The sequence below is a fragment of the Neofelis nebulosa genome, chromosome 12, assembly GCF_028018385.1.
Source record: "Neofelis nebulosa isolate mNeoNeb1 chromosome 12, mNeoNeb1.pri, whole genome shotgun sequence".
NCBI lineage: Eukaryota > Metazoa > Chordata > Mammalia > Carnivora > Felidae > Neofelis > Neofelis nebulosa.
The window spans coordinates 84,902,701-84,926,228 of NC_080793.1; the positions used below are offsets into that span (position 1 = coordinate 84,902,701).

At 45.6% G+C, this 23,528-nt stretch overlaps 1 protein-coding gene and 1 long non-coding RNA gene across 3 annotated transcripts in view; one reads left to right on the forward strand and one right to left on the reverse strand.

The window, feature by feature from the left end:
• The window catches only part of KANK1 (KN motif and ankyrin repeat domains 1), a 210,605-nt gene that overhangs the window by 47,161 nt on the left and 139,916 nt on the right, over window positions 1–23,528 (forward strand). The gene's annotated exons all lie outside the window — the stretch shown is intronic.
• LOC131492111 (uncharacterized) lies at window positions 17,009–20,663 on the reverse strand. The gene is made up of 3 exons (XR_009251859.1): window positions 20,520–20,663; window positions 20,261–20,395; window positions 17,009–17,189 (listed from the first exon to the last, which is right to left on the reverse strand). It is a non-coding gene; the product is annotated as an uncharacterized LOC131492111 (long non-coding RNA).

Consider the following 23,528-nt stretch of genomic DNA (forward strand, 5'->3'; position numbering starts at 1 on the left):
AAGAGTCTGGTTTTGGTTTGTCTTTTTTTTTTTTTTTTTTTTCCTTTGTCCATTTGGTTTCTTAAAGTCCACATAGAAATGAAATCATAGGGTATTTGTCTTTCTCTGAGTGACTTCACTTAGCACACCACTGTCTAGATCCATCCATGTTGTTGCAAATGGCAATCTTTCATTCTTTTTTGTGGTTGAGTAATACTCCGTTTGCATATATACACCCCATCTTCCATATCCATTCATCTATTGATGGACTCTTGGGTTGCTTCCATAATTTGTCTCTTGTAAAGAATGCTTCTGTAAGCATAGGAGTGCTTATATCTTTTTGAATTCGTGTTTTCATATTCTTTGGGTAAATACCCATAGGGGAGTTAATTACTGTATCATACGGGAATTCTGCTGGTAATTTTTGGGGGAACGTCCATTCTGTTTTCCACAGTGGCCTCACCCGTTTGCATCACCTGTACATGAGGGTTCCTTTGTCTTTATATCCTTGTCAACACTTGTTTCTTGTTAGAATTACTAGTTTATCTTGCTTGATTTTCTTTTAAATTCATGAACATGGATGTATTGCTTAACCAAACAAACTCCTCATTTGTGTACGTATGTCTGTATCTGCTGCACAGAGAGAAGTTCCGTGTGTGTTTAGCGATTGCTGGTGAAGCATTTGGGAACCCTGGTTTCTCCCTTGTGCTGTCCTCTCAGTGAGTGCGGCTGGAGTCTTAAGCTCCAGAGTTGGCCAGGCTGGCTTAACAGTCCCAAAGCTTTTAGTTTCCACATGTGACCCTAACAGTATCATTTAACCATGAAGTCTCATTTTCCACATCTCTTAGATAGAATTATATTATCAACCTTGTGCTGCTGTGGGGTGCCTGGCTTGGTAAATGACCGGTAAGGTTAGCTATCATCCTGAGAAATTGCATGACTAGATTTCATTTCCTTTTTGCAAAAAATAAAGTAAACATGCTGAATTTGCTGAGTGATTTGGATAAGAACCCAGGAACTGGAAGTAGTTACACCCATGTCACTACCTTACATGGTATTTTACACTTAATTTGGTCCCTGTGAGATAAAATACGAGTTTCTATGGAAGATCATTTTAAGCTACTGGTGTAATTAGTAAGGTGCCATGATGTAAAAAAAAAAAAAAAAAAAAAAAAAACTTGTGTGAAACTAAGAAATGGGAAGTGAAATAAATTAGAGACAGTAATGGTAAGCCTTTCTTTCGTTCTTTTCTTTTTCTTTCTTTCTCTTTCTCTCTTTCTTTCCTCTCTCTCTCTCTCTCTCTCTGTCTCTCTCTCTCTCACTGGAGAGTGTGTGTGTGTGTGCGAACAGGGGAGAGGCAGAGAGAGAGAGAGAGAGAGAGAGAGAGAGAGAGAGAGAGAGAATTTTAAGCAGGCTCCACGCTCAGTGTGGAACCTGATGTGGGGCTCCCTCCTATGATCCTGGGATCATGACCTGAGCTAAAATTGGGAGTCAGATGCTCAACCAACTAAGCCACTCACATGCCCAGGTTTTCCTTTTTAATAGCTAGTTTTCCATTTCTCTACTGATCTAAAGTGGGATTTTAAAATCTAATGTCCCTGTTCCATTAAGATAATTCAATAATTTATCCATTTACTCTCTTTACAAAGCCCCTTGGTGCTTTCTCTCTGGCTACTGCCCTATTTTTTACTTGCCAGCGAAGCGTTAGATTTGTTTATTTTGTCCATTTTTGTGGGTTCGCCTTCTACTTTAATTCTTTCAGTTGTAGGAGCATCTTCTATCTCGTTCCAAACCCACTTAGGACTCCTCTCTCTGCTGTAGCCCTCCATCCAGTCTCTGCAGATGAGAAAGCAGTGTGTGATCTTACTTAGATAGTTATTTCAACAAACCATCTACAAAAAGCCACCTTTGAGGTAATGACAAACATTTCAATGTGGACTGAGTTCTCAGTGATAAGACCAGTATTAATTGTGTTAGGGTTCGATCAGGGCATGTGGTGATGTTAAAAAACAGCGTTCTCGGGGCGCTTGGGTGGCTCAGTCGGTTAAGCGTCCGACTTCAGGTCACGATCTCGCAGTCCGTGAGTTCGAGCCCCGCGTCAGGCTCTGGGCTGATGGCTCAGAGCCTGGAGCCTGTTTCCGATTCTGTGTCTCCCTCTCTCTCTGCCCCTCCCCCGTTCATGCTCTGTCTCTCTCTGTCCCAAAAATAAATAAACGTTAAAAAACAAAAAAAAAAAAAACCAAAAAAAAAAACGTTCTCTTTCAGGCAGAGAAGAGTAAGAAAGAATACACCTAGGACTTGGGGTTGTTCTGTGATATCACAGGAGACCCGGAGGTAACTGAAACTGCTCACTGTAGGAGAGACAGGGAATGTGGACCGCCCCCCCCCCCCCCCCCGCCCCAAACTGTCGCACAGTCCGTGCTAATTATGTGTGGCTGTTCGGTTCCGTAAAGTGCTATGAGCACCGCATTAGTAAATACTACACCGTTGTTCCTAAAGGAAGAAGTTACTAGCTTAGGTCCCTGGGAGCTTTTGATCGTAACATTTTCACCAGCAGTTGAATGGGTAGCCTTGTCTCATGTGTGTTTCTGTTTCAAAGACCCCTTGTCCTGTTGGTGACTCACTGACCTGAGCTCGGGACCACCAGCGCCATAACTCAGGCCTGAACGAAGCTTATTTATCACGTGTGCTTTCTCGACAAGGCACACGGCAGCTTTCTTGCACGTAGGAATGTCACACGGCACCGGAGCGCTAGGCCTGGGGGCCATTTGAAACAACAAAATGACCAACAGAAAGCACAAAAATGCAAAAACAACGGGGCACTAAGTGACTGTGGGACGAGCCCTTGTTTACAGCAGGAGAGCCCAGAGAAGAAGGCACCGTGTCGCCTTGTTTGACCTCAGCAGGGAATGTGTGTATAAAGTGACTCAAATATCTCCCCGTCCCGCAGCCCGTGCCCGCGAGTGGCCATGAGTACTGACTTGGGGGTTACAGATTTCACGGAGCAGGCCGCTTGGCAAATACGGAGTCCATGGGGATCCACTCTAAAGTTTTGCAAGCCTGTTTTGGGTAGTTTGCCCAGAGGCATTGAATATTGTTGCCACATATTTGGCAAAAAGAAGGAACTGCTACTGTCTTTCTTAGACATAGTCTTAGATTTATTCTGAACTCTAAACGTCAAAGGTAGTAGCCCCTTTGAATTTCTTGCACATGTTTTTTGTGGTGGTCATCCATTCAGTTGATTTGTGCATCAGAGTTTTTGATCATATAGTCAACACTGTTAGTCACTTGGGGGACCGCTTTCATTTTTGTCTCAGCTTAGGATACTCAAAGATGATGAGTTTTAATTGGAGAGAGCAAAACATAGATGAAAGTGGAGGGGGTGTCCATGCTGGGGGAGATGACCAAATTTAGTTGAGTTCGAGTCTCCAGGCCCGGTGTCTTCATATCTTAGGACCTTAATAAGTCCTTCCAGAGGTAATCCACCTGCAAATGCTTTGTTACCTTAAAAATGCTGTCAAAAGTCTAAGGGCCTAATATTTTCTGATTTGTACACTTGTGTTGGCAATCTCGGAGGACAGGAGAAAGGCCAAAAAGAGTGAGAAGATGGGCAGGTGTTCTTGAGAAATTGAAAGCATTTGAATTACCTGAAATAGAACACCATCGATTTTTCCAAGTGTGGCTCGGAAAGCTTTAAAGCGATTCCCTAGCAAAATCAGAATCTTTTCACGTTAAGAATGTTTGTGGCCCCATTCTTACCTTTATTCCCACCCTTCATGCCTACCGCCATCCCACCAGATAGAGGTCTTCCCTCCTGCATGCTAGTGCTTCCCTGTTCTGGAACTTTCCTGAAGCATTTTTACCTTGCGTTGGAGTTGTTGGCCTTTGTGTCCTCTCTCTCTCTGCCTCCCTGTCTTACTGTATCATCTCTCCTAGACTAGTTCAGTGCCTTCAAAAGAATAGGTACGAAATGATTTTGGAATGGAATAAAGAGAGGGAAGAAGGGACAGTTTGGGATTACCTAGGAAAGAGGCATAGTGGTTACAAGAAGTTAGCATGGCTTTCCCAAGGACAAGCATCTCTTGAACTAACTTTTTCTTTCTTCTCCTCTCCTCCTCCTCCTTCTCCTCCTCTTCCTCCCCTTCCTCCTCTTTAAATCAGTTAGTTATCTGAGAGAGAGTTTGAGTAGTGTCGTTGTTAGGGGATATCAGAATAAGACCAGGTGTTTGACTAAGTTTCTTAGGGTCCTTTTATGGATAAGTTAGAAAAACGAGGGCTTAACTATAGACATATTGAGGGTTGATAAACCGTTTGACTTAGTGAGGCTCGCTACCTTGCCAGTGCTATTCTCATTTTCCCATCAAAGTACTATTTACGAAGAGGAGGGTTTATACTTTTTAGGGGAAGGCGTGAAGGGGTGGAAGGTACAGGGTCGATTGTAGGTGGGAGTGTAGGGTGAGTTGGAAGCAAAACAAGAGCCATGCGTCTTTGACATTGGATGCTTTTGCACAAAGATGAATCCACTTTGTATTTGATTTTTTAACTTGGCTGTTTTTGTTTTTTTTTTAAATTTTTTTTTTTTCAACATTTTTTATTTATTTTTGGGACAGAGAGAGACAGAGCATGAACGGGGGAGGGGCAGAGAGAGAGGGAGACACAGAATCGGAAACAGGCTCCAGGCTCCGAGCCATCAGCCCAGAGCCCGACGCGGGGCTCGAACTCACGGACCGCGAGATCGTGACCTGGCTGAAGTCGGACGCTTAACCGACTGCGCCACCCAGGCGCCCCCTTGGCTGTTTTTGTTTTGACATAAAAACATTTTAAGTTGTCATAAGATAAATAGTTTGTGTATCCTTCTAAAAAGACATGGTGTCCTGGTTTAAGAAAGTGACCTTTGGGGCGCCTGGGTGGCTCAGTCGGTTGGGCGTCCGACTTCGGTTCAGGTCACGATCTCGCGGTCCGTGAGTTCGAGCCCCGCGTCGGGCTCTGGGCTGATGGCTCAGAGCCTGGAGCCTGCTTCCGATTCTGTGTCTCCCTCTCTCTCTGCCCCTCCCCCGTTCATGCTCTGTCTCTCTCTGTCTCAAAAATAAATAAAACGTCAAAAAAAAAAATTTAAAAAGAAAGTGACCTTTGATAAAGGTGGGTCATGCATGTGTCTGTCTCCACGTTAGGGAGCCCGAAATCAGGATAGAAAAAGGTCTCTACCAGCCAAAGGCGACCAACATGAACAAATATACAGTTAAGCTCTACTGAATGCAACTTCCTTATCCCTGGGATAGAAAAAAAAAAAATTGCATGTTTGTGGAATGGAGCGACCTGGGTCCATAGCAGCTCTCGTTAAAAAGATGTAAGGGTTTAGCCAACCCTTGGGATGTGGTCGGCAATCTCCAGCAGCATTAATGATGCAGTATTCAGAACAAAGGAGGTAATCATCCCATTGTTTCCTGTACTTGGCCTGGCAGCCTCTGAGTGTTTGCTTTGGGTTCTGAGCCCCACATTTTAAGAGGTAAACCAGGGAGATAAATGGCCTAGAAAGTACCTCCCACCAGGTACCAGGCAGCGTTGAAAGCTTGTGGGGTAGAAAGGAGAGCAAACTTCTCAGAAGGGGAGCTTTTGGATAGACTTAAGAACATTCTCATCTATGTCGGTTAATTCAAGCATTTTTTCCATGCATTGACACAGAAAATAGAGATTGTGTTTATACTCATTGGTAGTTGCTTCCTTCCACCAAATACCACATATACATCATTTTATGTTTATCTATATTCTTTCTAATGGCTGCATGTATTGGACTATATAAACACACCTTTACTTTATTAAAGCCATTTCTCACTGATCGCCATTTTGCTGGGTTGCTGTTTTTGTTGTTGTTGTTTTTTGGGTTTTTTGTTTGTTTTTAGCATCATAAGCAATGGCACTGTGATGAATATTGTTGAGATTTTCCCATCACTGTATTCTTGTCGAGTTACTTCCTGAAGACAAATTCTCAGGAACAAAATAGCTTGCTCAAAGTTACTCTCGTTTTGTTTTTTTGTTTTTCTCCCCCCCCCCCCCCCACCCCACCAAGTCTTGGATATTTCTCACCAAACAGCCTTACCAATAGAAATGGATGTATTAAAGAATTGGGATGGCCCCAAGCCAGAGGTGTGCATTGGGGATTTTGGCAGTGAGTTCAGTGTTTGTTGGACAGCGATCTAAGATCCCTTCACAAAGGTCGTGAAAGTTTTTGCATACGACCAGGTGATGGTTTTCTCTAGATGTGTCATGTTTCAGTGTTAAGAGTGTGAGGAAAGCAGTACAGATTTCTCATCACAGAGCCCTGTAGAGGGGCGCCTCGGGGGCTCAATCCGTTCAGCATCTGACTCTTTTTTTTTTGGGGGGACAGAGAGAGACAGAGCATGAACGGGGGAAGGGCAGAGAGAGAGGGAGACACAGAATCGGAAACAGGCTCCAGGCTCCGAGCCATCAGCCCAGAGCCCGACGCGGGGCTCGAACTCACGGACTGCGAGATCGTGACCTGGCTGAAGTCGGACGCTTAACCGACTGCGCCACCCAGGTGCCCCCAGCATCTGACTCTTGACCTCTGTCCGGGTCTTGATCTACGTTTGTGAGTTTGAGCCCCACGTTGGGCTCCGTGTTGGGCATGGAGCTGGCTTCAACAACAACAATACACTGTAGAAATCACTGAAAAGAGGAGGCATATCAGAGGCTGCAACCCAGCAGACCCCACGGCTGATAGAGGGTGGTGCTTGGAAAAGGACTACTTTCTTTGATGGTTGAAGAGAAAAGATGAACAAGCCCGCTGACCAGAGCGGTGTTGTATAAAATCACTTCAACCTGATGAACTGTTGTATCCAACTTTATTTTCATTGCCTGACCGTTAATAGAAAATAATTTTTTGGCTTATGTATAGCCCTCACTGAAGTCTCTGTGGCCAGGAAGCTAATTCTGTCATCGAAATCTCTAATGTGGCAACGTTGTCTGTATTTCTGTTCTTTGTGTATTGTGTTTCTGTCTTAAACTGTGAATATTCCATTAACGGGGAGCTCTGAATAGCCATTGTGTGACTGGAGTGATGTCCTCTCTGTGTCAGGCCCGTGCATTGTGTTCGAGAGTAAGCATGCTGTTTTATTTCTGATGGGACTTCTCTCTTTGCCACTCACTAATATCATGTTATTGACAAGATAAGCCCGTGAATAAACCTCAGAAGTACTTGGCACTGTTGAAACATAGAATCTTTCAGTTTAGGATTATATGATCCTATATATGTTTCTGTATTTGCAAGTAGGTGGTAGAGAATCAGTGTCTTATCCTTGGGCTTTAGGTGAGAAGTGTCAGTGACACTGAGCCCAGAATTATGTTTATATGTGCCTTGCTAGGGAGAGGTTCTTTTTTTCCCCTTCCTTTTTAAAAATGAGAATCACAGGGCTCCTGGGTGACTCTGTTTGTTAAGCATAAGCATCGGGCTTCAGCTCAGGTAATGATCTCACAGCTTGTGGAATCGAGCCCTGTGTCGGGCTCTGCACTGACAGTGTGGAGCCTGCTTGGGATTCATTCTCTCTCTCTCTCTCTCTCTCTCTCTCTTTCTCTTTCTCTCTCTCTCTTTCTCTTTCTCTCTTTCTCTTTCTCTCTCTTTCTCTCTCTTTCTCTCTCTTTCTCTTTCTCTTTCTCTTTCTCTTTCTCTCTCTCTTTTTCTTTCTTTCTCTCTCTTTTTCTCTTTCTCTTTCTTTCTCTCTCTCTCTTTCTCTTTCTCTTTCTCTTTCTCTTTCTCTTTCTCTTTCTCTTTCTCTTTCTCTTTCTCTTTCTCTTTCTCTTTCTCCCTCTCTACCCCTCTGCTGATCACATGCTTGCACAAGTGCTCTCTCTCTCTCACAATAAATATTAAAAATTTTTTAAAGTTTATTTATTTTGGGGGAGAGAGAGAGAATCCCTAGCAGGTTTCACACCATCAGTGAGGAGCCCAGTGTGGGGCTCGAACTCATGAACTGTGAGATCATGACCTGAGCTGAAGTCAGACACTTAACTAACTGAGCCACCCAGATGCCCCTAAAACCTTTTTTCTTAATGTGTGTTATTAGACGCAAAATTGTAGGATCAAAAGTTACATTTATTTTTGAAATTGTAACCACTTTAAAAGACCTTGATACATTTTTCCCTAATTGATTTCATTTAACTATGGGACCACCGCCCACGCCCATGGCCGTGTTGTGAGTGCCCATCTCCCTGTGGACCTAGCCCCTGGGGTGGGATGGGTGGTCTCAGTGCTGTTCGACCCAGCTGTGATGCTCCATCCGGGACTGTCCCCGCTGTGGGACACAGGTGACATTGGAGGCTGCTGGAGCAGAGACCTCACCTCAGTCCACCTGACACCCAGCTGTTTCCTGCTACTAGTCTTCATGCCGCCCTTCCGTCCTGTTCTGTCAAGTCGTTTTGAAAAGCATAACTTTGTGTCTGTTTATTATACGTCATTCTTCCTTGTATCCCCTTAGTATGTCCTAGTGCTTTTCTTTTTCTAATTGTGTTCACTTAGGTACACTTCTTTGATGGGATTTTATTATATTTTCTTGGATTAAAAAAAAATTTTTTTATGTTGAGAGGCAGAGACAGAGTGCGAGTTGGGGAGGGGCAGAGAGAGTGGGAGACACAGAATCCGAAGCGGGCTCCAGGCTCCCAGCTGTCAGCACAGAAGACAACTTGGGTTTCAGACCCATGAACTGTGAGATCATGGCCTGAGCTGAAGTCAGTCGCTCAACTGACTGAGCCACCCAGGCCCTCTTTTTCTTGGATTTTAAATAAGCTTTTGGATTTATTTCTCTTCTCTTTTATGTGTTCACTGTTGCTGAGCTATTTTTGTAGTAATTTCACTAACAAATGGAGTTGAGCGTTTTTCCTCATCGGATATGTACTTTATTGTCATTACTCAGGGCTTGAATTTATCTTTGTGCTGACTTTGGCCAGATCCATAAAATTTGATATATACGACTTCTGTTTTTGTTAATCTCCACGTTCCCCAGCCCCAAGTGTTTCTGTTATTTTTAAAACAATTTTATTTATGATGTATATTTCCTTGAAGCAATAACTTTTAGGAAAATAGTTTCTTTTATGTATTGGGATTTTTTTTTTAAGTTTATTTTGAGAGGGAGAAAACAGAGTGCAAGTGAGGGAGGGGCGACAGAGAGAATCCCAAGCAGGCCCCACACTGTCCACACAGAGCCCTACTTGGGACTTGAGTTCAGAAACCGTGAGATCATGACCTGAGCTGAGATTAAGAGTTGGATGCTTAACTTGACTGAGCCACCCGGATGCCCCTGGCTTTCCTGTTGAAATGCCTGTTATTTCTATGATGGTTTGGTTTTAATCCGTGCTTGGAGTGTGGTCTGCTACTTTGAAGTATTTTTTGAATTCTTTGGCATATAACACTAAATACTATATATAGTACATTTATACCAAATAATATATTTGGTATAAATATATAAAATTATGGACATTTGGAAAAGACGTATCGCTATAAACTTCACTTACACTTCATTTTTGAAATCTACACTTGTATTTTAATTACCATGAAAATGAGATGTCTCGGGTGTGGTCTGACCATGAAGAGTTGTTTTCCTAGTGGGGTTCACAGTTTCGGGAGTGCAAGAGTGCACTTCCTGTCTGTGCTGTTACTCAGTGGGCCCAGCTGGGAGTACCCGTCGTATGGGAAGAAATCAAGACCCAGGTCCCCCGAAACCTGATCTGTGACCTAGACCCTGTCCACGAGGGGTTCTGATCAGAAAGCTAACCTGTTAGAGGAACTTTCATCCCTATAAAAGGCAGAAATTATTTTCTTAATGCTTTTGATAAAATCTGGATGCATCCTGCTTTACCCTATTTATTATGGAAACTGAACATGGGACACTTAATTTATTATATTTTTAAGTGTTTAATGTATATATTTTGAGGGAGGGGGAGAGGGAGAGAGAGGGTTGGAGGGAGAGAGGGAGAACACGTGCACAGGAAGGGCAGAGAGAGAGGAGAGACAGAATCCCAAGCAGCCTCCCTGCTGTCAGCTCAGAGCCCAACTCAGGGCTCGATCCCATGAACTGTGACATCATAATCTGAGCTGAAATCAAGAGTCAGATGCTCAACTGACTGAGCCACCCAGGTGCCTCTTAATTTATTTTCCAAAACCACCTGCCTCCGTTCACTTAACATTAATAGTCACATATAATGAGCTATTGAAAATTTGTATATTTTGCAAGTTTTTAGGATATACAGAGACTAAATTATGTTTCCTTTCATGCTAATAAAATTGTTTAAGACTCCTTGGCTTCATACACATTTCCTGTCTGCATAATGTTTAATAGTAATTTGAGTTTCTGATGTTTTATTGTGATCGTGGTGGGGCAGTAACTGTATTTGGGCCTAAATCTTTGTCAGATTTTTTGGAACATTATTTCCTTAATCTATGTTATTGGAAGCAAAGGGACTGGGTTGGAAATCACAAAGTTGTGTGTATTTATGTGTGTATATATAGAAATAATACTAAATAACTGTAACCTGTCCAAAGACTCATGATGTGTTTTGCCAAATTGGTTTCTTTTATTTATTTATTTATTTAAAAAAAAATTTTTTTAAACATTTATTTATTTTTGAGACAGAGAGAGAACATGAACGGGGGAGGGTCAGAGAGAGGGTCAGCTCTGTGCTGAGCTGTCAGCACAGAGCCCGACGCGGGGCTCGAACTCACGGACCGCGAGATCATGACCCAAGCCGAAGTCGGCCGCTTCACCGACTGAGCCACCCAGGCACCCCAAAATTGGTTTCTTTCAAATGAGACCAGTGTGCACCCCATGGTGGGATGTGCGTGCCTGCCTCCCATCTAGCCCCCTGGGGGGTGGTCTCCGTGCTCCATCCAGGAGCACTGGGGGGTAGGGTTGTAGGGCTCCACCCAGGACCAGCTCCTGCTCTGCGGTGTTTGTGTGAAGAGGTGGCGTCCCGTGTCTTCTCCACAAGAAAAGGCATTGTTACCAAGGCAGACAGTGGCACTGGGTACAGCTACGGAGGCGCCAGAGCCAGAGAAAAGCTTCGCCGGAGGGACCGGAGGCACCGTTGACAGTTGCCGCAGGTGGTGGTAATGCAGCAGTTACATCGTGTTCCTTTGGCAGCACGTGTTAGTGGATTAGCTCTAAGGTAGGAGTGCTTTCGATGAAAATTCTGAACAGGGCACCTGGGTGGCTCAGTCGGTTGATCATCTGACTCTTGACGGTGGCCCAGGTCATGAGCCCCGTGTCACACTCCCTGCTGAGCCTGGAGCCTGCTTAAGATTCCTCTGTCTCTCCCTCCCCTTCTCCCTCCCTCTGCCTCCCTCCCTCCCCCCGCCTTACCCCTTTCCCCAACTCACGCTCATGCAAAGTCGCATCTTCGTTTTGTGCAGATAAATATCCAGAAGTAGAATTGCTGGGTCACGTGGTGGCAACCAATCGGATGGAAGCTCTACTTTTAATCACTCAAGGAACCTTCCTACTGTTTGCTGCAGGGGCTACACCACTTTCCTTCCTGTGAGCGGTGCCTGAGGGCTTCCCTTGCCCCACATCCTCCTCCGCCCTTGTTACTGCTTGTCCTTTTGAGGCGAGCCTTTCTCACAGGTGTGCGGTGACATCTCCTTGGGGCTTTGGTTTGCATTTCCCTGATGATCAATGTTGTAGAGCATCTCTTCTTGTACCTGTTGGCGTCTCTGTCTTTGGGAAAGTGTCCAGATCTTCTCATTTTTTAATGGGATTGTGGTGTTTTTTGTTTGTTTGTTTTGTGTTGTTTGCTATTGAGTTGTAGGAGTTCTTTATGTGGTGTTTTTTGTTTGTTTTGTGTTGTTTGCTATTGAGTTGTAGGAGTTCTTTATGTAATTCGGACCTTGAGCCTTAGCATAGAAATATTGGTACTGATTTTCTCCCGTTCAGTAGGTTGCCTTTTCATTTTATTGATGGTCTCCTTTGTCATGAGAAGCTTTTTAGTTTGTTGTCGTTCTGGTTATTTATTTATTTATTTTTGCTTTTGTTGCTTTGGCTTTGGGTGTCCGATTCAAAACCGTCATCTCCAAAACCAGCATCAGGAGTTTCATGGTTGTAGGTCTTATGTTCAAGTCTTGAATGTGTTTTGAGTTGATTCTGTGTAGGCTGTAAGTTAGGGGTCCAGTTTCATTCTTGGGCATGTAGTGGTCCAGTTTTCCTAGCGCCATTTATTGAAGAGACTATTTTTCTCCATTGTATATTCTTGCTTCCTTTATCACAAATCAAGTGGGAATTTTTATTATTTTTTTTTTACAAAGTTTTATTTATTTTGAGAGAGAATACATGCGGGGGAGGGGGAGAGAGAGAGACAGAATCCCAAGCAGGCTCCATGCTGTTGGTGTGGAGGCCTTTGTGGGGCTGGATCTCACAAAACATTGAGATCATGACCTGAGCCGAAATCAGGAGTCGGATGTTTAACTGACTGAGCCACCCGGGCACCTCTCAAGTGGGAATTCTTAATATACCAAGGCTTTCTTTGCATAAGTACATTTTACTGGATGAGGTGACAATGGCTGTTGCTGGCAGAAAAATCTTTGTGCTCCACCCCCCCCCCCCCGCCCCCCCCCCCCCCCATAACCTTGTGCTGAATGAAGGGCTCAAACTCACAACCCTGAGATCAAGAGTTGCCTGCTCTACTGACTGAGCCAGCCAGGGCCCCAGGAGTTGGTTTTTTATTCTGTGCAGTTTCACTGAACATTATAATATATGTCCTAATACAGTGAAGGTTAGGTTTAACAGGAAATTAACTTTTCTTTCTCCCATGTTTTGAGAAAAATATTTGAGCTGGTATAAATGATAGTTCCTGACAAGGTAGAAGGGAGTCCGACTTGGAGAATTCATGATGCCGACAACACTGTAATTAGTCTTATGTCCTAAATGAGTTCATGCCATTACCAAAGGACACTCTTGACAGTCAAAGAATGAAAGGTAACTTGAAAAGGTGGACAGCCAAGATCAATCACTTAAAATTGCTGCCTTACCAGTCTGTAGATTTACCTCATAAATTAAAAACCAGGATTTTTTTTGTTTCTTTGTTGGTTCAAGTTGGAAGTAACCTAAGTCATGGTCAGGAGAGAGTACTCTCGGTGGCAAGGGTAATGATGAATATAGAAGTCACAGCACTGTTTTGTTTGTATTTTAAAGAAAGTGCTAACCTAGTTGACAGAGTTGTGACTCACCCCCCTCCCCCGAGACGGATGGATGTTTGCTTTGGAAATCCTGAGTGAAGAGTTGGAGGAATTACCCCCTTGGGCTGAGAGTGACTGATGGAGGAAGGCCAGGCTGCCTACAGGACGAGGTAATGGAGATACATACACGCTGTGCGAATGTCTCATGTGAGGCTGGGCTGACTTTAGATGAACAACATGCTTCCGGTTTTTGTGATCGCTTTAATTAGCTTTAATGAGAGGCTCAGCTAGGAGTTTGTACCCCTCCACTTCTGCTGTGTGCTTCCAAGGATGTCTGCCAGGGTAACCTGGGTTTGGCTTTTTTTTTTTTAAATCTTTTTTTCTTAAAGTTTATTTTACTTACTTTGAGAGAGAAAGAATCCCATGCAGGCTCCAGGCTCTGAGCTGTCGGCACAGAGCCTGACTCAGGGCTCGACCCCACAAACCGGGAGATCAAGACCTGAGCCAAGATCATGCGTCCGATGTTCAACTGACTGAGCCACCCAGGCGCCCCCTGGGTTCACCTTTATAGTGGAAGGAGTCGTTTTATCTTGTGGAGCAGGACTCCCTGACCATCGCTAGCATTGACTCGCATGGCCCCTGGACTGCAAGTATTTGGAAGCAGACCCACTCCTCTCTTGAGAAAGGTGACGGGAGGTCTGTGCATGTAATATTCCATAGAGGCTGAGGAGTGGTAGGGTACTGGGTGGGCAGGTCGCCAGCTGCCTCTCTCAAAATGCCAGAGCCTGGGCTCTGGTAATTAATGAGGTTGGGAGAGAATTTTCTTGGCGAACTTTACTGCTTGACCCAGTCGACAAGGGTGCTCTGGGGGAAATGAGCCTTGATCCCTGCTCTTCCCAAGATTGAAATCTGGCATTTATAGAATTGTTAATATTGAAACAGGCACCCGTACCACCCTGTGTTCTCAACTGGGAAGATGCCATTATATTTTGTCATTCTTAAAGTACACAGTCTCTCTTTTTAAAAAAAAAAAAAATACAGTGTGTATTTCAAATTGAAACTTGTGTGCGTTTGCTTTGTGCTTTTGAAAAAAAATTTTTTAATGTTTATTTTTGAGAGAAAGAAATAGAGCATGAGCAGGGCAGGGGCACAGAGAGAGACACAGAATCCCAAGCAGGCTCCAGGCTCCGAGCTGTCAGCACAGAGCCTGACGCAGGGCTCGAACCCACAAACCGCGAGATTGCGACCTGAGCCGAAGTCGGACGCTCAACCTTCTGAGCCACCCAGGCACCCTATCTGCTTTGTCTTTATATATACAATGGAACTTGATTGAAGTAATTTTTATCTTCATGAGGAATAATCAAAAGCATCTTCTCAGGTTATTGTGGAGTCTGGCAAGACTCACATCTGGGCTTCATCTTTTCTAAAAGATAAAAGATTTCTCCCATTCTGTCGGGTAAGTGAGGGGTATGAGTACTTAAATGTTACACATTACAGTCAGGACCGTGCAGCAGCTGATACTTGGTAACATCTTTTAAATTACACAGTAATAACGTTTAGTCAGATTCACAGTATCGTGGAGGTAGGTGTTCTCAGTTCACGGATGGAAAATGGAAACATGGAGAAAGTGCAGTACCTGCCTGAGGTAAACCACGTGGTTGGTGACAAAAGCCGTAGTCTTAGTCCTTTACGTATGAGGTTTCTCTTTCATGTAATAACTTAATTAAAGAAGATAGTGTTCTAGTCAATGGCAAGGAATAGCTTAACAAGTGGGTCTCAGAGATATGATCCTTGGACCAGCATCACTGGCATCGTCTGAGAACTTGTTAGAAATTTACATTTTAAGCCTCACTCTGGATCTCCTGAATTAAACTCAGCAGGTTTAAGTCCAGCCGTCTGTATTTTTAAAGCCCTTGATGTGTTTGGGTTTTTGTTTTGTTTTTTTGTTTTTTAATTTTTTTTTTTAACGTTTATTTATTTTTGAGACAGAGAGAGACAGAGCATGCATGGGGGAGGGTCAGAGAGAGAGGGAGACAGAGAATCTGAAACAGGCCCCAGGCTCTGAGCTGCCAGCACAGAGCCCGACGCGGGGCTCGAACTCACGGACCGCAAGATCACGACCTGAGCCGAAGTCGGACACTTAACCGACTGAGCCACCCAGGCACCCCGCCCTTGATGTATTTGTGACACATTCTTGAGTCGGGAAAGCCCGAGTTTGGTGCGTTGTCTCTCTTTCAGTGTCTATGCAGTTCTAGGTGCATGGAGTCGTCAGGGTGATAGATCTGCTTGGGGTCTCAGGCAGTAGGGCAGCACTTTTGGTGGCCCTGGCACAGAAAACCCTTACAGACTCCCTGGACCTGACTGATGAAGGTGCAGAGAAAGGGTAGGTCAGGAAGCAGAGGTCTCCTGGATTCCGTCTCCCTCCCGTGCCCTTACTGTGTGCCATTACTCTGCTTCTCATGGCTTCTTCATCCTTTTCTAGTTGGGCTCTCACTCTCAACGGCAGCTCCAGACATTCGCTTTGGTCCTTTGACGGATAACCACCGGGAGTTCTGTTTCGGTTCTTTCTGGAGGCTGTGCGTTGGAGATACAGAGGTTCCTGGAGTAGTAGTTTTACTTGGGTGTGTGGAGGAGGGCAGGAGGGACCCTGCCCTTCTCGTAAAGCATTAGATTCCCTGTAGCTAAGGGGTTTGGTAAACTGCTGTTGAATGAATTTCCCTATCGGTGGATATTGACACAATGGCTACTAACACAAAGATTGTATCCTTAGCTAAAGAGCTCATGTCCTTCATTTGCTTCTCTTTCTAAAACAGTGGTTCTCTGCCCCGCTCCGCCCTCCCCCCCACCCCCCCCCCACCCTCACCATCAGCAGTGGTGCAACATCAACTGGGAACTAGTTAGAAATGTCGGTCCTCAGGACTCACCCCAGACCTGGTGACTCCGAGACTCTGAGGTGAGGACCAGAAGTCTGTGCTTTAATAGATTTATGCTTTCAATTTTGATTTATGCTTAGATTTGAGAACCAGTGGTTTTCGGTGTTGGGGGTTTTGGGGGGTTTGTTTTTGTTTTGAGAGGGGGGAGGGGCAGAGAGAGCGGGAGAGAGAATCCCAAGCAGGCTTCACGGTGTCAGTGCAGAGCCTGACACAGGACTCGATCCCACAGCCCTGAGGTCATAACCTGAGCTGAAGTCAAGAGTCTGATGCTCCACCAGCTGAGCCCCCCAGGCACCCCTGGGGTTTCTTTTAATGGTACCTTTTGTTATACTTTTCTCGGGAAGTAAAGATGTTTGACATGTGGCATTCTCCAGAGTGCCTATAGCTAATGGTTACCTCCTTGCACACCCCTCCCTCAGTCCGACGAAGGGGTCTCTTGCCACCTCACCCCCGGGTCATTCCCAGATGTAGTCACTTCCTCTACAGAGAACTGAAAAAGGAGAGAAGTGCTGGAAGGTATGGAACTTTCCGTCCTGGGGCTTACGGTTTAAGTGGCAGAATCGAGCCATGTTTGGTAACCCCATCAGAGAGAAAGCACTTTTTGATTGGGTCACACACATACAAGTAATTTTGTTTTCTTTGCCCTAAGTGGAAATGTTCTTCCTCCTTTATAAAATGTAGATACCAGGTAAGGAACTATACTTTGGATGACTGAATGCCCTTTTTTCCTGTGCAGTCTCTTGAGTGTGTCATTTTCCTTTCTTCTTCTTCTTCTTCTTCTTCTTCTTCTTCTTCTTCTTCTTATTTGTCAAGCCACGAAGGGTAAAAAAAAAAAAAAAATAGTTTACATGTCAGTTAACGATTTCATTTCTGATTGATTAATCTTAAAAGAGAAAAGCTTTTTTTATTGAACCCTCTCTTTAAAATTTTAAAAATTAAATATATTTTAATTTCCCGCCCCCCGGACAGTTGGAGAATATATCTCACAATGGGGGGCCAGGTGGCTCTATGGGTTAAGTATCTGAATGTTGATCTCAGCTCAGGCCTTGATCTTAGGGTGTTGAGTTTGGTCCCCACGTTGGGCTCCACACTTGGCGTGAAACCTACTTAAAAAAAAAAAAGAAAAAAGTGTTTCTCACCATTGATTTTTCTTAAATACATACATAATAAACAGCAAGATTTATACTTTGTTACAACATCATTGCAAGTTTTTAAGGAATAAAATCAAGTATGACAATTGAAAAAAAGATACCCATGACCAAGTTGGACTATTCTTTACCAGCTCAAGAAATTGTAGGGATGCCTGGGTGGCTCAGTCAGTTAAGCATCTGACTCTTGATTTGGGTTCAGGTCATGATCTCACAGTTTGTGGGTTCAAGCCCCATGTCGGGCTCCATGCTGACAACATGGAGTATGCTTGGGATTCTCCCTCTCTCATTCTCTCTCTCCCTAACCACCCCCCCCCCCCCCGCCCACTGCTCACACATGTGCATGCTCTCTCTCTTCTCAAAATACATGAATAAACTTAAAAAAATAAATAAATAAATTGTACGTGCATGTTTATGGGAGAAGGTACCAGACCCTACCAATTTTCTATGAAAAAAAACCTGATGTTACTGTAGACGACCGTTTTCTCCCATCTCTGTATAATGTTTAACTTGTCTTTGTAACATACGCTCAATTTGTGGTAAAAATTCCACCTCTGAGATGACAAGCCTATACCAGGAGTGGGCACTGAGCAGAGCACTCACGTCCCTCTTGGGGGTTTATCTTTGTATCTTGACTTCATAGAATGTCTACAGCTGGAAATAGTACAGCTGAATAAAGGAGGAGAAATGGAATGTATATATGTATGTATGTGTGTACGTAAGTAAAACGTCAGCTAAAGTAGAATAGTCAGCATGCAAGCCTAGAAAAATAGGATTCAGGGAGGCACAAATGGGCAAGGGAGGCACGCTGAAAATGGACGAGAGGCCTAGACCTGGAGGTATTCCAGGTTCAAAACATGGTCTACAGCAGGCACCCCCACCTCTCCCCTCCACCCCCGAGCCTGGCTCTCCCTTCTCTGGTCTGGTCCAGTGCTCACCGAGCAAGGCAAGGAACAAGAGCAAGGAACATCTGATTATTTGCTGGAGAACATGGTAACAGGGAAAGGATGGTGTTCAGCTGGGCGTCTTTGGCTGTGAGAATCAAAACCAACCTAAGGAGGGCTTTCTCGGGATACCAAAGTACCCCCAAGCAATCCAGGACCCTCTGAGAAAACCTAGGGTCAAAGGGAAAGCACAGGGAACATGGAGAACTCTGTCGTCTCGACTGCCCTCAGCTTCACCCCTCCTTTCTGCACATCAGCTCTTTCTGTGGGCAGAGCCACCTGCATCTGGAGCCTGGCTGAAAACCCGAGGAAGGAAGCATCTTGCTTAGCATGGGTCTGATGCCTCCGTGGGGCCCATCGAGGCCTTGGCTGGGTGAGATGTGTGTGTACCAGGAGGCAGTACGGGAGAGTCCCCTCTGACCCTGTAGCTGGATCAGAAGATTCCAAAGAAGGGAGTAGTTCATGTGGAGGGGACCGAAGCATCCCCCCCACGCATACCATGAACGTGTTGCTGTGGATTTATTCATTAACTTCACGCTCTAGGGGAGGAATCCTCTTTGGCCCCAAGAAAAGCTCAGTGTTGGACCTAAGAGACCTTGGGCCAGACTGGGAATCAGGGTCAAGGATGACAGTGAATTTTCCAAAGTGACTCCACCCCATGAGGCCTCCTCAATGCCAGCAGGTGATGCCTCCAGTGACACCTGTCTCTGTCAGTGCTGCGCCTTTAAAAACAGCTCTGGTGACGAGCAAGGCCAAAATTCACAGTAAATGTCTGCGTGATGCAAAAGCCTCATGAGCCTCTGCTCTCAAAGGGTCCTTTACTTTGAATGGCATCCTGATCTGACGGAGATCTATGCATTTCAACTGATAGTGTCAGAAAAATATATAGGTTACTAGCTGTTAAGCCATTTACCTTCATCATGAGCTCATTTGCTCATGGAGTTGTTAATTCAAGTTGAGAATGAATCTTGGTCCACAGACTCGAGGGTGCAAAAAAATACTGTATTTTTCTCAATCCACTCATCTTCTACTCCAGGGTGGTAGCAGAAAGGTTAACGTTGGGTCTCTTTCCCACACACCCCAGCAAGGTTGTGCCAGGGTTCCAAGTTCTTTTTTTTTAATTTATTTTTATTTTCTTAATGTTTATTTTATTTTTGAGAGAGAGAGCGCGCGTGGAAGCAGGGGAGGGGCAGAGAGAGAGGGAGACACAGAGTCCAGAGCAGGCTCCAGGCTCTGAGCTGTCAGCACAGCTCGTGGGCTCGAACCCATGAACCGCGAGATCATGACCTGAGCCGCAGTCAGATGCTCATTGGACTGAGCCACCCATGTGCCCCCCCAGACTTCGACATTCTTATGATATGTCATGAGGTCTGGAAGACCCATCCCCCCACCCTTGGCTCATCTCTTCGCACCGGTCCCTGCTGCTTCTGGGTGAGAGTTGAGGCTGGGGAGGGTACTTTGTCACAGCAGCAGTCCTGCCATTCCCTCCGGCCTCCTGTGTGTCTGCCACCCCGACCGAGCAGGTGCATTCCTGTGCTCCTCCACGTCTCCCACTCAGCCCTCCCGCAAGACTTTCCTTAGGGGACAATTGCTTTCCTCTTCAGCCCTATTCTGACAAAATCTGGCTGCAGCCTCCCCGAAGCAGAGAAGTTAGAGCCCTCCAGCCACAGCAATGAGGGCAGTGGGGAGAGACGAATATAGGAGCCTCCTGCCACAGGGGGACTGTCCCCATGCTGGCCGCATGTGGGCAGAGGCTAGGCTCTGTCTCCCCTGCGCTCCTAGAGCTGCAGTCACCCACAGTCGGATCCCCGCTTTGGGGGCGTCTCCTGCTCTTCCTCAGGGCTCCAGATTTGTGGGTGGCTGTCCCTGCCCCACACCAGCAAGGGGGACAGGGACATCTATCGTTGGGCTGTTTCCCAGGGCAGTCCGGAAACCTGCTTCTTCTGGAGAAGTAGCCTTCACATCCCGAAGCATTTTCCATAAATCTTCAGTGCATGCATGAAAGCCTAGGGAGAGGTTTCTTTTTCCCTTCTCTGGCGATGAATGACTTGGTTGTGGTGATATTGCTGCGGGGAAACTCACCCGCCTGGTGCACATACACTGTGCACTTGTGCCCTTGGGCTCCCAAAGCGACGAGTAATTGTGACTGCAGACAGCTTCACCGAGCACCCACCGTCCTTGGCCGTTGTGTCATGCACTACCTGGCCCACAGCGCAGCTAATGCATTAAAAAAAAAATAGAAACATTTGGTGTGGATGGGGATACATTTAGGGTGAAATCTTTGAGACCCCCCCCCAGCAGATGGCAAGGCTTGCTCACAGCGTCAATAAAAATTTGCTACCTTGGGCCGCCAGCATGTCACAGAGGACCGGTGAATGCCTCTTCATCTAGAATTTCAGTACAGGCTCTACTTAAAATATTTATGCAACAGTGCTTCTTAACCCCCGCCAAAAGCATAGGTTCACACGTATACTGTTACCCTAGCTGTCGCTAACCTATAACCAGCGGAGGACCCTTAGAGGGTATTGGGAATGTTGGAAAGTAAACTGTCACGGGTTACATTTGTAGTGGCTGATAAAGTAGCCTTGGTTCCTAAACAGAAATATTTATCTCGTGACCAGAATGGCTCTTCAGCAGCAAAGACATGTGACAGAGGGGAGAGAGGGGAGTTGACTAACACAGAACGTAGAAGGACCAGAGGAACCAATGAAGCAGAAGCTGTTAACCTGGCTTAGTATTGGCAGGGAGACGGGAGTAGTCCCTGGTGTTACCGTTAAGAGAGAAATGTTACTAAAAACACAGCTGGAAATCCTTCTGCTAGGGAGTCTCTTTTTAGGTCAATAGAGACACATTCGTGTATTGTGTTTATAAATGCATCATGCACGCGTAACAAAGTAGAAGATTAAAAACAGGCTAATGCTGATCGTTTTTTTTTTCTTTATTCATATTTGATTGTTTTTTAAACTTACAGTAAAGAACAAGCATGCTTTTGAAGGAAGTAGAAGTTGAAAGTTCTCTTTCTGACAGTTGAGGATCAATGATATAGTTCACCCAAAGGTATCTGACCTGAGTCTGCACTTCTGTTCCTGTTCAGCTGACACATTTTAGCGTCTGGGTTCATTTTTCCCTCTGATAAACAGATAACTGGCATTTACCTGAGGCCGGACAATCGAATTTAGATGCTGAGCGTTGATAGCAGGTGGCTGTTGGCTAGTTCTAGAAGGTGTCTTAGAGAGCCAAAACCAGGCACCGCGGGGGGTGTGGGGAGAGAGAGGTTGGAAGGGTCTGCCGTCGGTTATTTTTGGTCACTGAGCTCTGTGCCCGTGGAGAAGCGAGGAGTGAGGGCATGCATGGGGGGAGGCGTTTTTATTGGTTGAAGCCCGGTGAACTTCAGGATACGAGATAAGCAGCTGTTTCGGTGGCTTGATTAGCACACTTATTGATAACAGTGTCTCTGCTGGTCTCCGTCTGCCCTCCTGGTTTGTCCTCAGTCCCCTGTGGTCTGCACAGGTCTCCCCTATGACAAATTGTCCTCAGGGGTCACCTGTGGCTGCCTTACTAGGCGCTCAACTCCGTGACATCGTGTTTGTCCCCATCCGCAGCCCTCGACGTCGCTCATCTTTCCCTGGGCTAGCGGTCTTTGCACCTGCATGCTGTTTCTTCTGCCTCTGTATCCCCTCGCTCTGTATCTCCTCCTTAAGTTCTTCCTCCTGTGTCTCCCTTGATCCTTCACTGTGTCTTCTGTCATCACGCTTCCTTTAGTCCTGGAACTTCAGCCGTCGTGTTTCTGGAGGTAAAAGCCTAGCAGCCAATCCTCTTTCCACCGTGAGTCCTGTTGTTGCCGAGAGTGTTATCGCAAGATGGCTTTTCAAATCCGAACACATTGGCTTCAACACAAAATCCACAGGCATCGGACGCACTTAGAGCTCCTCTCCTGGCTCCGCGAGGAGGCCCCTGGATGCGCGGTTTCCTCATCGCTGATGAAACAGGCTCCTGTGTGAGCCTCTCTAGGCAAATGAAAGTGGAGTTAATTTAAAAAAAAAAAAGTCTTATTACCTCAAGGCACAAAGGCATATAAATTTCACAAAGCACTCACAAAGCTATCCAAAAAATGCTGGGTTGCTTCGTGGTCCATGCTAACCTGTAAAACTAAGTTAAAATGATCACAGCGGTCCCTTTCCAGCTGGACCACTATACTTAATAAACACAAAACAACGGACACTGCCATTAAGACACTGTGTGAGGGTTCAAGTGTCTGGAACATGGGCATTACTGGGGCCACAGGCTCAGCTGGGCTTTGACAGAAGGGATAAGAAGAGCAGTATCTTGCATGAGGAATGAAGCAAAGGAAGGGTCAAGGGTGTGTTCTTTGGAACATAGTAAGACTTAGCCTGACTAGGACCGGAATTATTTGTTGTAAGCTGGAGGAAGATAAGATAAATTAGAGCTAGGTTATGGAAGCCTCTGAAAGTCCGTGGAGGAGTTGATATTTGATGGAAGAGAATATTGTTGCCACCCAGGATCCTCATGTAAGGAATGCTGGATTTCGAAATGAGGAGACCAGAAAAGTCGAGAGTTGGAGATCTCCTATAAGGTGGGGTGGGAATGACCAGTATTTCTCAAGCATGTGTTGTAACCCATGCCCTGGATCTCATAGTCTTTCCTGTTACAGCAACCTTAGGGGTAGATGTCAGCTGGCCCCCTTTGTGAGGACTTGTGTAAACTCTGCCAAGCGGCTGGGGCGGGACGTAAGCACGGGGACATCTGACCTCAAAGCACAATGAAGATCGAGGGAGGACATTTTAATCCGTTCTTCATTTTATAGCCCAGAAAGATGAGGCCCAGGAGAGAGGGGGCTGTTGAGGGTGGCAGAGGTTAGAGGACAGGGACACCGGGTCTGCAAGAGAGTGGGCGGGCGGAGGTCTGCAGAGAGAGGCCAGGGTCAAGGCCGCTGCTGTCGGCGGCTGGGGGTGCCCCGGTATTTGCCAGGCGTGGTGGACCGGAGTGAGAAAGACGGGGCACGGAACAGTGGGATGTTCAAGGGAAAGTGGTGCTGGGGGATGGCTTGCGCATAATCCCGAGGTTTTAATCCCAGGGAACTGCCACATGCCGAGAAAAATCCTCGGTGGAGCTGGTTTTCAGGGAAAGGCCATGTGCTTCTTACGGAGTAGTCTGACTCTGAAATGACAGAGATACCAAAATATGAAAATGAATGGTATTCTTGAGCCGGCTTCTAGGCCCGCCGACAAACACCTGAACAGTGTTGGAAGTGCCAGTGAGAGGCTGGGAGGAACAGCCCTTGTCTTTGAAGCGATGGGGAGATACCGAAAGAGCAAGCAACCCAGCTTTT